Raw genomic sequence first — 12,168 nt, forward strand, 5'->3', positions numbered from 1 at the left:
AGACTGTATCAATAGCCTATCGTACTGGATTCTTACAAGTCTTGTAGTACTTGGTAGACTTTATCAATAATCTAGCGTACTAGACTTTTACCTGTCTTGTAGTACTCAGTGGACTGTATCGATTGCCTGGGGTACTGTTTTCTTACCTGTCTTGAAGTACTTGGTAGATCCTATCAATAGCCTAGGGTACTGGTCTCTTACCAATCTTGTAGTACTTGGTAGACCGTATCAATAGCTTAGGGTACTGGTCTCCTTCCTGTCTTGTAGTACTCCGTAGACTGTATCAACAGCCTAGGATATTCGTCTCTTACTTGTCTTGTAGTACTCAGTACTGAGTGAAAAAACCAGTTTCCCATTGTTGGAAACCTTATGGAAACTGAACAAGCTTGAATCTTCACTCACTGAGGATGATTCCACAGTTTCGTCTTTCCTGGCCCAAAGGCTCATATAAAGGCCGAGGAACGTGTCAAGATTACATTATGGTTCCTTGTGGTTTCCATGCAGGATACTGGATTATTCCCCCTTGATTCCGTGCAACGAAAACACCCTACACTCGGATTCCATTAGGTATCCCGTGACTTGGAATCCAGTGGAATAGCAAGGTTTCCCTTGATTCTCTAAGTTTCCCGTATGGGAATCTTAAAGATTCCACTGGTTTCCGTGTATCGGGATACCTAATGGAATAAGAGCGTAGGGTGTTTCTGTGGATGGGAAACTAGTCAGGAATCTCAAGAATTCCATGTTTTGAAAACCATTTGGATACCATAAGAAACCTGAAGATTCCACTGACCTCTGTGTCTCGGGATACCTTATGGAATTGGAACATAGTAGTTTCAATGGATGGGAAACTAGTCGGGAATCTTAAAGATTCCATGATTAGGAAACTGTTTGGATTCATATACCGGTAGTAAAACTTGAGTTTCCATAGGTTGGAAACCTAAGGGAATTGAAAGGTAGTAGTTTCCGTATCATGGAAACTTATCAGGAATCTTGGGGTTTCCCTTGATGGAATTTAAATGGATTTATTTTCTTTCTTGATGAATTTTCTTAAAATTCTCATACTGGAATTAGCTTATGAGAATCTTCAAGTTTCTCCGGTTGGGTACATTTGTTATTGAATATTGATGAGTGAACTAGAGGATATAGTAAACAGCAAAACAAATTTCAAATATGATGACATTTGTATTCTCAGAAATTATATTAATAATACTATCTATTCTAATTCACAACAAAGAAAAATTTAAGTTACTCAATTCAGTTACTTAATAAGTATTATGCGAACAAAATAAATCTATGAAAAAGTATAACAAATTTTAAAGATATATCAAAGCATCAACATTGTATATGTACAACATAAAAAAAATCATGACTTGTTTTTAGTTACTATATTTATAAAAAATACAATATTTTATAAATCAAAACCAAATTAGTGACTATTGACATTCAGGGACTCAATTAAGTTACTACAGTATTATAAAAAATAAATCTATGAAAAAGCATAACAATTTTTACAAAAATATATCAAAACATCAACACTGCATCTGTATGTAAAACAAAAATACAAACATGGCCAGGTGCTTTAGCTACTATCATATAAATATTTTATACATGAAAACCAAATTAGTGACTATTGATATTTATGCCCTGTTCACACGGAGAGTTTAATTCGAATTAAACATAAAGTTACTGCAAATTAGCTTTGCATAGCGTTCACATGGAGATTTCAATACAAATTAGTTTAATTCGAATAGTTTACTGCACATTAAATTACTTCGCATTAGCTCCATGTGAACGCTACGCGAAGCTGATTCGAATTAAATTTTGAGGCATGCGTAATGGCAAAATTAGGTCAAATGCCACATGTCAGTGGTCAAATTGAAGTATTAGTGCTATTTTTGAGTAAAAACTAAGGAAAATTGTGTTAATTTCTAAAATGTGTATACAGACACTGTAATATTATGTCAAATGCAGCTGCTCCTGCATTAGGTGACGTGATTTGCAAATGACGTCATAATAGCCTTACTGACGCCTGGCAGTAGAAGTAGAATTTTAATTCGCATTAGTTAAACTTCGCATTAGCTGTTGTGTGAATGCAATTTAATTCTCATTAGTTTGATTCGCATTTGTTTACTTCGCATTAATTTACTGCGAATTAAACTCATCGTGTGAACAGGGCATTAGAATTAAGGTATAACATCGACTATCAAAAGATGAATATAAATGAAAAACAGAAATTTACTTTCATAATCATAGAATCCGATTCTTGAGGTATTGACAAAATATAACCTCTGAATTCTACTGTATTCTACTGCTTGAACAGCTTAAGAGCTGTTAATAATTGTCCCTTGCTTTCGGGAAAGCAAGGGGATATTAAATCTCATTCGTCTGTCCGTCTGTCTAGCTGTCCATCCATCACAAAAACTTTAACCTTGCCCATAACTTTTGATTTAGTGGAGCCATGACTTTCATATTTCATATGTGTATTCCTTAAGACAAGACCTTTCTTTGGGTACCATCAAATTCGATCTTTTGACCTTGACCTTGGAGTTTGACCCAATTTTACACAAAAATTCCAAACTTTGACTTTGGCCATAACTTTTGAATGGTAGGTACTAGGACTTTCATATTTCACATATGTATTCTTTGTAGGAAGACCTTTTATTGGATACCAACAACTTTGACCTTTTGACCTTTACCTAGGATGTTTTCGTACTTATAAGAAAACTTTAACCTTATCCATAAGTTTAGAATGGTAAGGACAAGGGCTTTCATACTTCACATATATAATTCTTGTGAGAAGACCTTTCATTGAATGCCAAGAACTTTGCCTTTTGGACCTTGACCTTGGAATTTGACCTACTTTTCAAAAACTTTGACCTTGGCCACAACTTTTGAACAGTAGATACCAGAACTTTCATACTTCACATATGTATTCTTTGTGGCAAGACCTTTCATTTGATACCAACAACCTTGACCTTTTGACCTTGACCTTGGAGATTTTTAGTACTTATGAGAAAACTTTAAGGTTGACCATAACTTTTGAATGGTAAGGGCTAAGGCTTTCATACTTCATGTAATCCTTTTGAGAAGACTTTTCATTGGATACAAGAATGTTAACCCTTTGACCTTGATCTTGGAGTTCAGTGATAATTTCTAAATAGATGACTTATGATAGGGCGTTCATATTATACGCAAAATGTCATAAAAAATGACATCTCACCCAAAAGACACTGAAAGCGGGGGACCACAATTCTTTGAATTTGCTTGTTGATTTAAAAATGTGTTTGTGAAACACTGATGCCCCGAAATGACAGCTTATTGTGTGTGTTGTAGTTTCTCATTTGCAAGTCAAAGGTCAAGGTAAAAAATGTTGGTATCGAGAGAAAGGTTTTGTCACCGTCGAAATATGAAAGCCTTAGTACTTGCTTTTCAAAAGTTCTGTCCAAGGTTAAAATATTTTAAAAGTGAGTCCAACTTGAAGGTCAATGTCAAAAAAATATTTATACCTGTTGAAAGTCTTGTCAAATGGAATGCAAAAGTGAAAGCTCTAGCATCAACTATTTGAAAGTTGTGGCCAAGAATACAGTTTAATTTTTTTGTTAAAGTGGTTGAAACTCAAAGGTCCATGTAAGGAGGTCAACAAGTCTGGTCACTAAGAATACATCTGTGAAATCAGTCGCCCCATCCACTCAAAAGCTTTAGGCCTGGTTTACACTTCTGCAGACAGACAGACCAACAATGAAAAACTATATACCCTGAACTGTTGATTACAGGTACATTAAAAAAAAACAAAACAACTATCAATATTTACATCTGGAAATCCCCAACCACAGAATTAAAAAGTTCTTTTTCTTGTATTCTTTTGATAGCTGAAACCTCGTTTGACCTACAAGGAATAAAAAAAATAGTTAAAATTTAGCTGAAGTGATATTTTGGTGTTTATAATACATCCCATTCATTGAATAAGCTGTCCTTCTAAGGAAGTTGGGAAGAAAATCTTCAACAGAAAAGTTGTGTTCAGTTAATCTTCTGAATATACAAATTACTTACAAAATTACATTCCCCAGAACCAACAAAATTTCACTAACCCACAAACATAGACCCCCACAAATTAAAATGATTGTAAAGTAATTCTTCTCTCCATCAAAAAACCAAGTTTTCTGGTCATAAGGATATGAGTTATTATAAAAACATCTGATATGTTAATTCCCAAATCAGATTCTCTCAGATTCAAAGATAAGATGTGTCGTGATCTACAAATTATTTAAGGATGTACAGGCATAATTTCCAAAAAGAGGTCAAATTGTGTATTTTACCCTACTATTGTTTGATGTTGCTCCTTTTCTTGTAATAATAGTACACAATTGGTTAGACAAGAAGACCCTACACTATCAGAAAACTTATCAAAAGAAGGCCATAGAAAATGGTTCAATATAATCAGACTTCAGTATTTGCAAGCAAAAAATAACACATCCTTAATATTTCAAATGGTATTGATCTTTTTGTTCACTTAAAAAGGGAAGTTAAATGAATTTATAAAAGTTTGACACAATAATAAGAAAGGTAAAGATAAACAAGAGGCCCAGGGGCCTTGAATCGCTCTTCTGATAAATTTTACAACCTATCCTAAGACCAAAGATGCATCATCTGACAAAGTTTGATGATTCTTACCCAGTTAAGACTGAAGATATTTAAATGTAAGTATAAAATACTATAAGAAGGTCATGGTGATCTACTTTTTGATTTAAATTTTCTGAGTACACAAGATGCATTAATTGAAAAAGATTGATGATTCTAAGCCAGTAAGTACTTGAGATATTCAAAAGTGGGTCACAGTGACCTACTTATTGGTCAGCATTCTCCGAATACCCAAGGTGCATCAACTGACATAGTTTGACAATTCTAAGCCAATATGTACCCTAGAATACTTAAATATAGCAATAAATGTCACAAGTAGGTCACTGTGACCTATTTTTTGCTCATCATTCTCGGAAAACCCAAAATGCTTCAATTGACAATGTTTGATGATTCTAAACCAGTAAGTACCTGAGGTACATAAATATAGCCATAAAATGTCAAAAGTAGGTCATGGAGACCAATTTTTTGGTCAACATTTTCCAAAAACCCAAGATGCATCTACTGACAAAGTTTGATGATTCTAAGCCAATCAGTACCTGAGATATTCGAAAGTAGGTCACTGTGACCTACATTTTGGTCGACATGCTTCGAAAACCCAATATGCGTCAAATGACAAAGTTTGATGATTCTAACCCAATAAGTACCTGAGATATTTTAATAAAGCCATAAAATGTCAAAAGTAGGTCACTGTGACTTACTTTTTGGTCCATGATCTCCGAAAACCCAAGAGGCATCAACTGACAAAGTTTCATGTTTCTAAGCCAATAAGTACTTGAGATACATAAATCTAGCCAGAAAATGTCAAAAATAGTTTTTTGTCAATGATTTCCGAAAACCCAAGATACATCAACTGACAAAGTTTGACAAGTCTAAGCCAATAGATACCCAAGATATTTAAATCTAGCCATAAAATGTCAAAAGTAGGTCACCATGACCTACTTTTTGGTCGACTTGCTTTGAAAACCAAAGATGCATCAACTGACAAAATTTGATGATCATAGGTCTAACAGTATTCAAAATATGTCTTTTAAACAATTTGAAAACAAATGCCTGCAAAGTTCAAAAAGTAGGTCACAGTGACCTACTTTTTAATAAATATGTTTTAAAGCCCCAAGATGCATCAACTTACAAGATTTGGTGATTCTAAACCTTTCAGTGTCTGAAATAATGGGATTAAATGTTTTAGAAAAGTATAGCCATAAAATTTAAGAAGTAGGTCACGATGACCTACTTTTAAGTTGATGTTGTTTGAGGACCCAAGATGCACCATCTGACCAAGTTTTATGATCATAGGCCTTAAAGTGTCCAAAATATGCCTACCAATTAATTTCAAAACAAAAGCCCGTAAAATTTATAAAGTAGGTCACCGTGACCTACTTTTGTATTAACATGATGTCAAGTCCTGAGATGCATCAACTTACAAGATTTGATGATCCTAGTCTTTATAGTAAGCAAAATATCAACATTTTTATAAACTGTAAATTTTGGTCAACTTTGAAGTGACATTCAGACCACACCCTTTGCCCCAGGGTCATGCCTTGAACAATTTTTAATCTTCAAAATATCCCGACCCTTGTATGTAAGTTTGGTGAAAATCTGCCCGGTGGTTCTGGAGAAGAAGATTTTTTTAGCAACCAGTTTTTCTTATTTTATTTTCGTGATTATCTCCCCTTGTTTTAGGGTCCTACCCTTAGTTTTAGTATAAATGGTAGACCTTGGGCCAAGGATACCCTGTGACAAATTTGAAAATGATTGGCCAAGGGGTTCTTGAGTTATGGCCCATATTCTAAAAAGTTAATGCACACCGCACGACGCACACCGCACAAATGGCCATAGCATTAGTTCTTTGAGCCTTTGGCTCAGAAGAGCTAATAAGTATCTGAGAAAATTAATTACCTCTATGAGGAGTAGTCCCTGGAAATGGCCCAAACTGGACACTTCTCAGGAGGAGGTGTTGTTGTGTCCTCTCTACCATCCCTTACAAATACCAACTGGCATCTGCAGATTCGGTCTTCAGGACCTTGTGTCTATATGCCTTGTCCAGTGCCTCTTTTCCCTTGCACAGTCTGGTTGTTTTCCAGGAAAATGGGAGCCTGACCCACTTTGTTGAGTTTTCGTCATCAGTCTTCTCGGGTGAAGTTATGTCCAACTGAAGGCACTCCGTCAAGTTCTTTTTAGATGTTGGGGTCCATGACTCCTCTAGATAACTTAAGATGTTCCACAGCCTTCTTTCTTCTTTCCAGTTTCTGAGGGAAAAAGCGCATAGTTAATCATACAGACTTTTTAAAAACATATCTGTACAAGTATAAATGATAATGAACTATGTGACCTTAGTTTTGTAGAAATACCCATTGACACAAAATATCATAAATTTCAAAGAATATTGAATTCCTCTACAACTCTGCTATACATGATGAAAGAAGACTATTAATTAACAAATATCTTTGAAACGTAGGCCGATTAGTTTAAAAATAAACCCCAAAAGATCACTTTTTCATAAAGTTTTGAGTAAATTAGACTTACTGAACGCTTTCTTTTGCTTTGTTTTGACTGCTGTCTGTGAAGATCAGTCTTTCCATTCTCCCGTCTCCGTTTCTCCTGTTTGTCATTAGTAATGACATTGGTGAATGCCTCTAAAATATATAAAAGCTCAAATATAACAAACTGAACACACACACAAAAAAAAAACAACCCAAAAAACCAGAGGCCCATGGGCCACATCGCTCACCTGAGTAACTTGGGTGATGCAGTTCTTTACCAGATTCCCCCTCTTGCTATACCTATCATGCCCCACTACCCCCTTCCCTTTTCTGACAGACGGACAGACAGATGGACGGATGGACAGCTAGACGTACAACGGACAAAATTTGAACAGAAAAGCTCACTTGAGCCTTCGGCTCAGGTGAGCTAAAAAAACCAATCTTAGGGGACTCTCTATGTTGTCACAACATGCCGTACTTCCAGTTGAAGTCCCGTTTTGGTCTGAAATGCTTTTTAGCTCACCTGAGCTGAAGGCTCAAGTGAGCTTTTCTGATCACATTTTGTCTGTCGTCTGTCCGTCTGTCCGTCTGTAAACTTTTCACATTTTCGACTTCTTTTCAAGAACCAATGAGCCAATTTTAACCAAACTTGGTACAAATCATCCTTGGGTGAAGGGGAGTTTAATTTGTTAAAATGAAGGGCCAAGTCCCCTTACAAGGGGAGATAATCAAGAAAAGACAAAAATAGGGTGGGGTCACTAAAAAATCTTCTTCTCAAGAACCACTGGGCCAGGAAAGCTGAAACTTAAGTGGAAGCATCCTTGGGTAGTGTAGATATTAAATTGTTAAAATCATGACCCCTGGGGGTAGGGCGGGGCCACAATAGGGAATCCAAGTTTTACATAGAAATCTTTAAAAATCTTCTTCTTAGAAACCACTGGGCCAGGAAAGCTGAAATTTATGTGGAAGCATCCTTGGGTAGTGTAGATTTTAAATTGTTAAAATCATGACCCCCAGGGGTAGGGTGGGGCCACAATAGGGAATCCAAGTTTTACATGGAAATATATAGAACAAATCTTTAAAAATCTTCTTCTCAATAACCACTGGGCCGGGATAATTCATCATATTTATATGGAAGCATGCTCAGGTAGTGTAGATTCAAGTCTGGTCAAATCATGACCCCTGGGGGTAGGGCTGGGCCACAATAGGGTATCCAAGTTTTACATGGAAATATATAGAACAAATCTTTAAAAATCTTCTTCTTAGAAACCACTGGGCCAGGAAAGCTGAAATTTATGTGGAAGCATCCTTGGGTAGTGTAGATTTTAAATTAATAAAATCATGTCCCCCAGGGGTAGGGTGGGGCCACAATAGGGAATCCAAGTTTTACATGGAAATATATAGAACAAATCTTTAAAAATCTTCTTCTCTAGAACCACTGGGCCAGGAAAGCTGAAACTTATGTGGAAGCATCCTTGGGTAGTGTAGATTCTAAAGTTTTAAAATAAAAAAGGGAAGGGGGTTGTTGGGCATGATAGGTATAGCAAGAGGGGGAATCTGGTAAAGATCTGCATCACCCAAGTTACTCAGGTGAGCGATGTGGCCCATGGGCCTCTTGTTTGATATGTTTCTGTCTTAAACAAATTCACTTAAAACTGATAAATCACCGGGTATAGCTTAACATGCAATATTGAAAGTGGATGCATCTCCTTTAGGCAACAAGAGTGGCCAATGTACCCCTTCTTAAAACATGAATTGTTTGTCAAATTTTCAATTTGTCAATTTTGACTTTTTTTGTTAATGAAAAATATATTTACAAACTTATCAAAATAAATATAAGTAGGGTACTGTATGTGCCTCATTTCACAGGAAAATGTTCAAAAAGACATAGGACTATTTGTGAGCAGAAATCTTAAATCTAAGGGCAGATCACTCTAACTGCATAAAACTACCCTATAAGTATAGCTCTTTAGTGTGCAGTGTTTAGAGTTTCCTTAAAGTCAACAAATACTGACCAGCAAGAATCAGTAAATATGCATTTAATTTTCCTATTTTCATTGATCTCGAAGTTCTTTCCTGTTCAATTCAGGTTCGAGTTAAACAAAGTTTGACTGTATGTATCAGATAACTGATGTATGTCAATCACAACAATACACATATATCATTGAGGGGGCATATGGATTCAGCCCTAGCTTTTACATAAAACTTGTTGTAGCTCACAGCTGGTAAACCAAAATTCAGTATTTCAATTTCTTTTTTTTTTTTATTAAATTTTGAATCATTTTTTTTTCTTTTCATGCAATTGTCATACATTCCAATTCATGATTGAATTAACTACCACTTACCAAATGATCACATCCTGATTCATCATACATTTCATATGATTTAATCTCACCGGTTTTCTTTTAAAGTCAGTTTTCTTCTCTCTGAAAGGATAAATTATGTTCAGGTACTATTGCATTCTAATTTAAACTAATTATCTAATTTAGCATCAGGCATCTGACAGCAACTACCAGGATGGGAGAAATATCTGAATAAACAAAATTTAAAACATAAGAGCATCGATTTGTTTGTACCATTCTACATCTCTAATATTGGGGGCCACAAACAATATTTATTCATTATTACCTAACCTACTGTATAATTTGTTATCAGGCATTTTCAACTGTTTCACGTTTATTTAATGTTTTTGCGTGATCATGAAAAAGTCGAACTGTTGGCCGGGTCACAGAATGAACTGTTGCCTGTTCAAAGCATCATCGTGATATTCAAGATTTTTGATGATCACGACATCACTATTTACCTGCTTTATAATTAATTAAATTGAAATAATTTAATTTCACTTGTATCAAGCAATTTCATTGGCTGAATCATTCAAAGGAACATATAATATTTTGTATAACATAACTTGCCTAAGTCACAATGAGCTACGTCAAAAACGTATTACTCTGCTTAACGTTACTTTTAAAATAATGCTCAATTTGACACCTTTTCCGGAAGAAATATTGTCTCATTGTCTACACTGAAATTAAATTATAAGGAATGAATAACTACAGTTTATAAAGCGTAAACTGCCCCAAGTTATGTTATATCGGATAACATAAGTTGAATTTAGCTTCATTCCTTAAATAAAACACACAAACAATCAATCAATCAATTTATTAAGAATTACTTTGAATTATTTAATATTAATTTAATCTTTATATTATGTGTTCAGCTAATTCATAGACAAGTACATGAATAAACAGTTCTTAAAACCCTTTATTGATTTTCTGCGTGTTTTTATTCCAATTTAATTAATTAATTCAAGTTAGGTAATAAAACACTTATTTAATGACTACTCGGTAAAACAGTCAAACTGTTGTTCTTCGGTAGTGGGGAAGACCTGGGAAACTGTTGCCCTCGGCCTTCAGCCTCAGGCAACAGTTTCCAAGGTCTTCCCCACTACCTCAGGACAACAGTTTGACTGTTTACCTCATAGTCATAAAATAAGTGTATACTATTTCATTGTTCATCATGTTCATACAAGTCTTTTTTACAAAATATATATTGGCTGATACTGATGCAATAGCTTACCAGCAAAATATGATATTGCTCAGCTCATTGTTTGCCTGCACCACAGTTATGTAGAATCTGGTGTCTGTTATAATTATATTATGCACAGCAAATATAAGAAGCATGTTTTTTTTTGGTAATTTTGACCTAATGACAGCCAAGTCTGTTCAGTGAGAACATCTTCAGAATATTAACTTTGAGTGATTATATAACAATACAATTATAGCTAGCGCAGTGAGCTCTAACGACAAAGCCTGAGCGAAGAGAAAATTTGGACTATTGCACATTCATTCCATAAAATTTTTTACACAGTAATTTTGATCCACAATGCATCGCTTTGTAAACAAACGCTAAAGCAACGTTCTGGTGAGAATAACAACAAAAGTTAAATGAATAATAAACTTGTCTTGATTTAATAAATTTATCTGTTTGTTGAAGAAAAATAGTCATAAATTGATTGAAATTATAGCCCTGTTCAGGCTTTGGTTTGGTAAAGCAACATACAAACGACGCACCGAATGTCACGTGCAGTTTGGCAAGTCTGAACTAAATGAAAACTGGACAAGTATCTGCGCTCACCCTAAAGGTCATACCATCAACATATTAGTCAAAATGTGGTTTATATAAGGACCCATGTCAAGTGATATTGAGCTCAGAGAAAAAAAATGAACATGACCTCTCACACAGTTCCTATTTTCTTTCACCGCGAGTCAGTATCACTTGACATAGGTCCTTATAACTTCATGTTGGCCTACACTGCTACACAGGTCAATAATTGTGAAATAACTGATAATTCAATCTGATGATTCATTTGCATTACTTAATTGATATTACATATGTAATTCACTTTTAATGTAGGCTTTTCTTTTTTAACATCTTCATCTCAGCAGGTCAGACATTAGAAAATTTTTCTTTTGAACAGTGAAGTATTTCAATATACAAAGTTATTCTCTTTTAGATAAGTGGACGGGCTTTCGCCTACATCCACTTTCTAAATGTATGTTTTCTTACATATCATTCTCATGCATATGATTAAGGGTTATGCTATAAAGCTACAATCTATAACTGTTCTGATCTGTCATGAATAATCGGATAGTTGCGATTGAAGACACTTTTCGTAAAATATTGATGGTTTTTCATAATTCTGAAACAAAAATAGCTCATCTATACCTTGTCATAATTCATAAGTTCCAAAAAATCAAAAGAGTTGGCTAAAGTCAAGCTAGCTAAGAAAATTTTTTATAACATTTAAGTGTTTATCGAACCCGATGTAAAAACACCCATTAATTAATTAAAGTATGGCCCCCCCAACTAGGAATTGTGCCACTTAGGGGGGCCCGGATAACTTCGGCGCAAGAGCGCTTCTAACGGTTTCAAGTGTATAAAAGGACCCAATTGACACCGTTTCTAGGCGCCAGAGCGCCAAATTTACCCATGTAATGTGATACTACAGAAATACTATACAGGTCTAGAGAAAGCGCCTTGCGCCTAAACT

The 12,168-nt window shown here is 35.1% G+C and overlaps 1 long non-coding RNA gene across 1 annotated transcript; it reads right to left on the bottom strand.

The window, feature by feature from the left end:
- Positions 1 to 1,282: 1,282 nt before the first annotated feature.
- On the bottom strand, positions 1,283 to 11,887 carry LOC134275002 (uncharacterized). The gene is made up of 5 exons (XR_009993752.1): positions 11,844 to 11,887; positions 9,464 to 9,544; positions 7,162 to 7,271; positions 6,535 to 6,884; positions 1,283 to 3,886 (listed from the first exon to the last, which is right to left on the bottom strand). It is a non-coding gene; the product is annotated as an uncharacterized LOC134275002 (long non-coding RNA).
- Positions 11,888 to 12,168: the final 281 nt, after the last annotated feature.

The sequence above is a fragment of the Saccostrea cucullata genome, unplaced genomic scaffold (assembly GCF_032062105.1).
Source record: "Saccostrea cucullata isolate Sc308-1 unplaced genomic scaffold, CSIRO_AGI_Scuc_v1 ctg1981, whole genome shotgun sequence".
Lineage (NCBI taxonomy): Eukaryota > Metazoa > Mollusca > Bivalvia > Ostreida > Ostreidae > Saccostrea > Saccostrea cuccullata.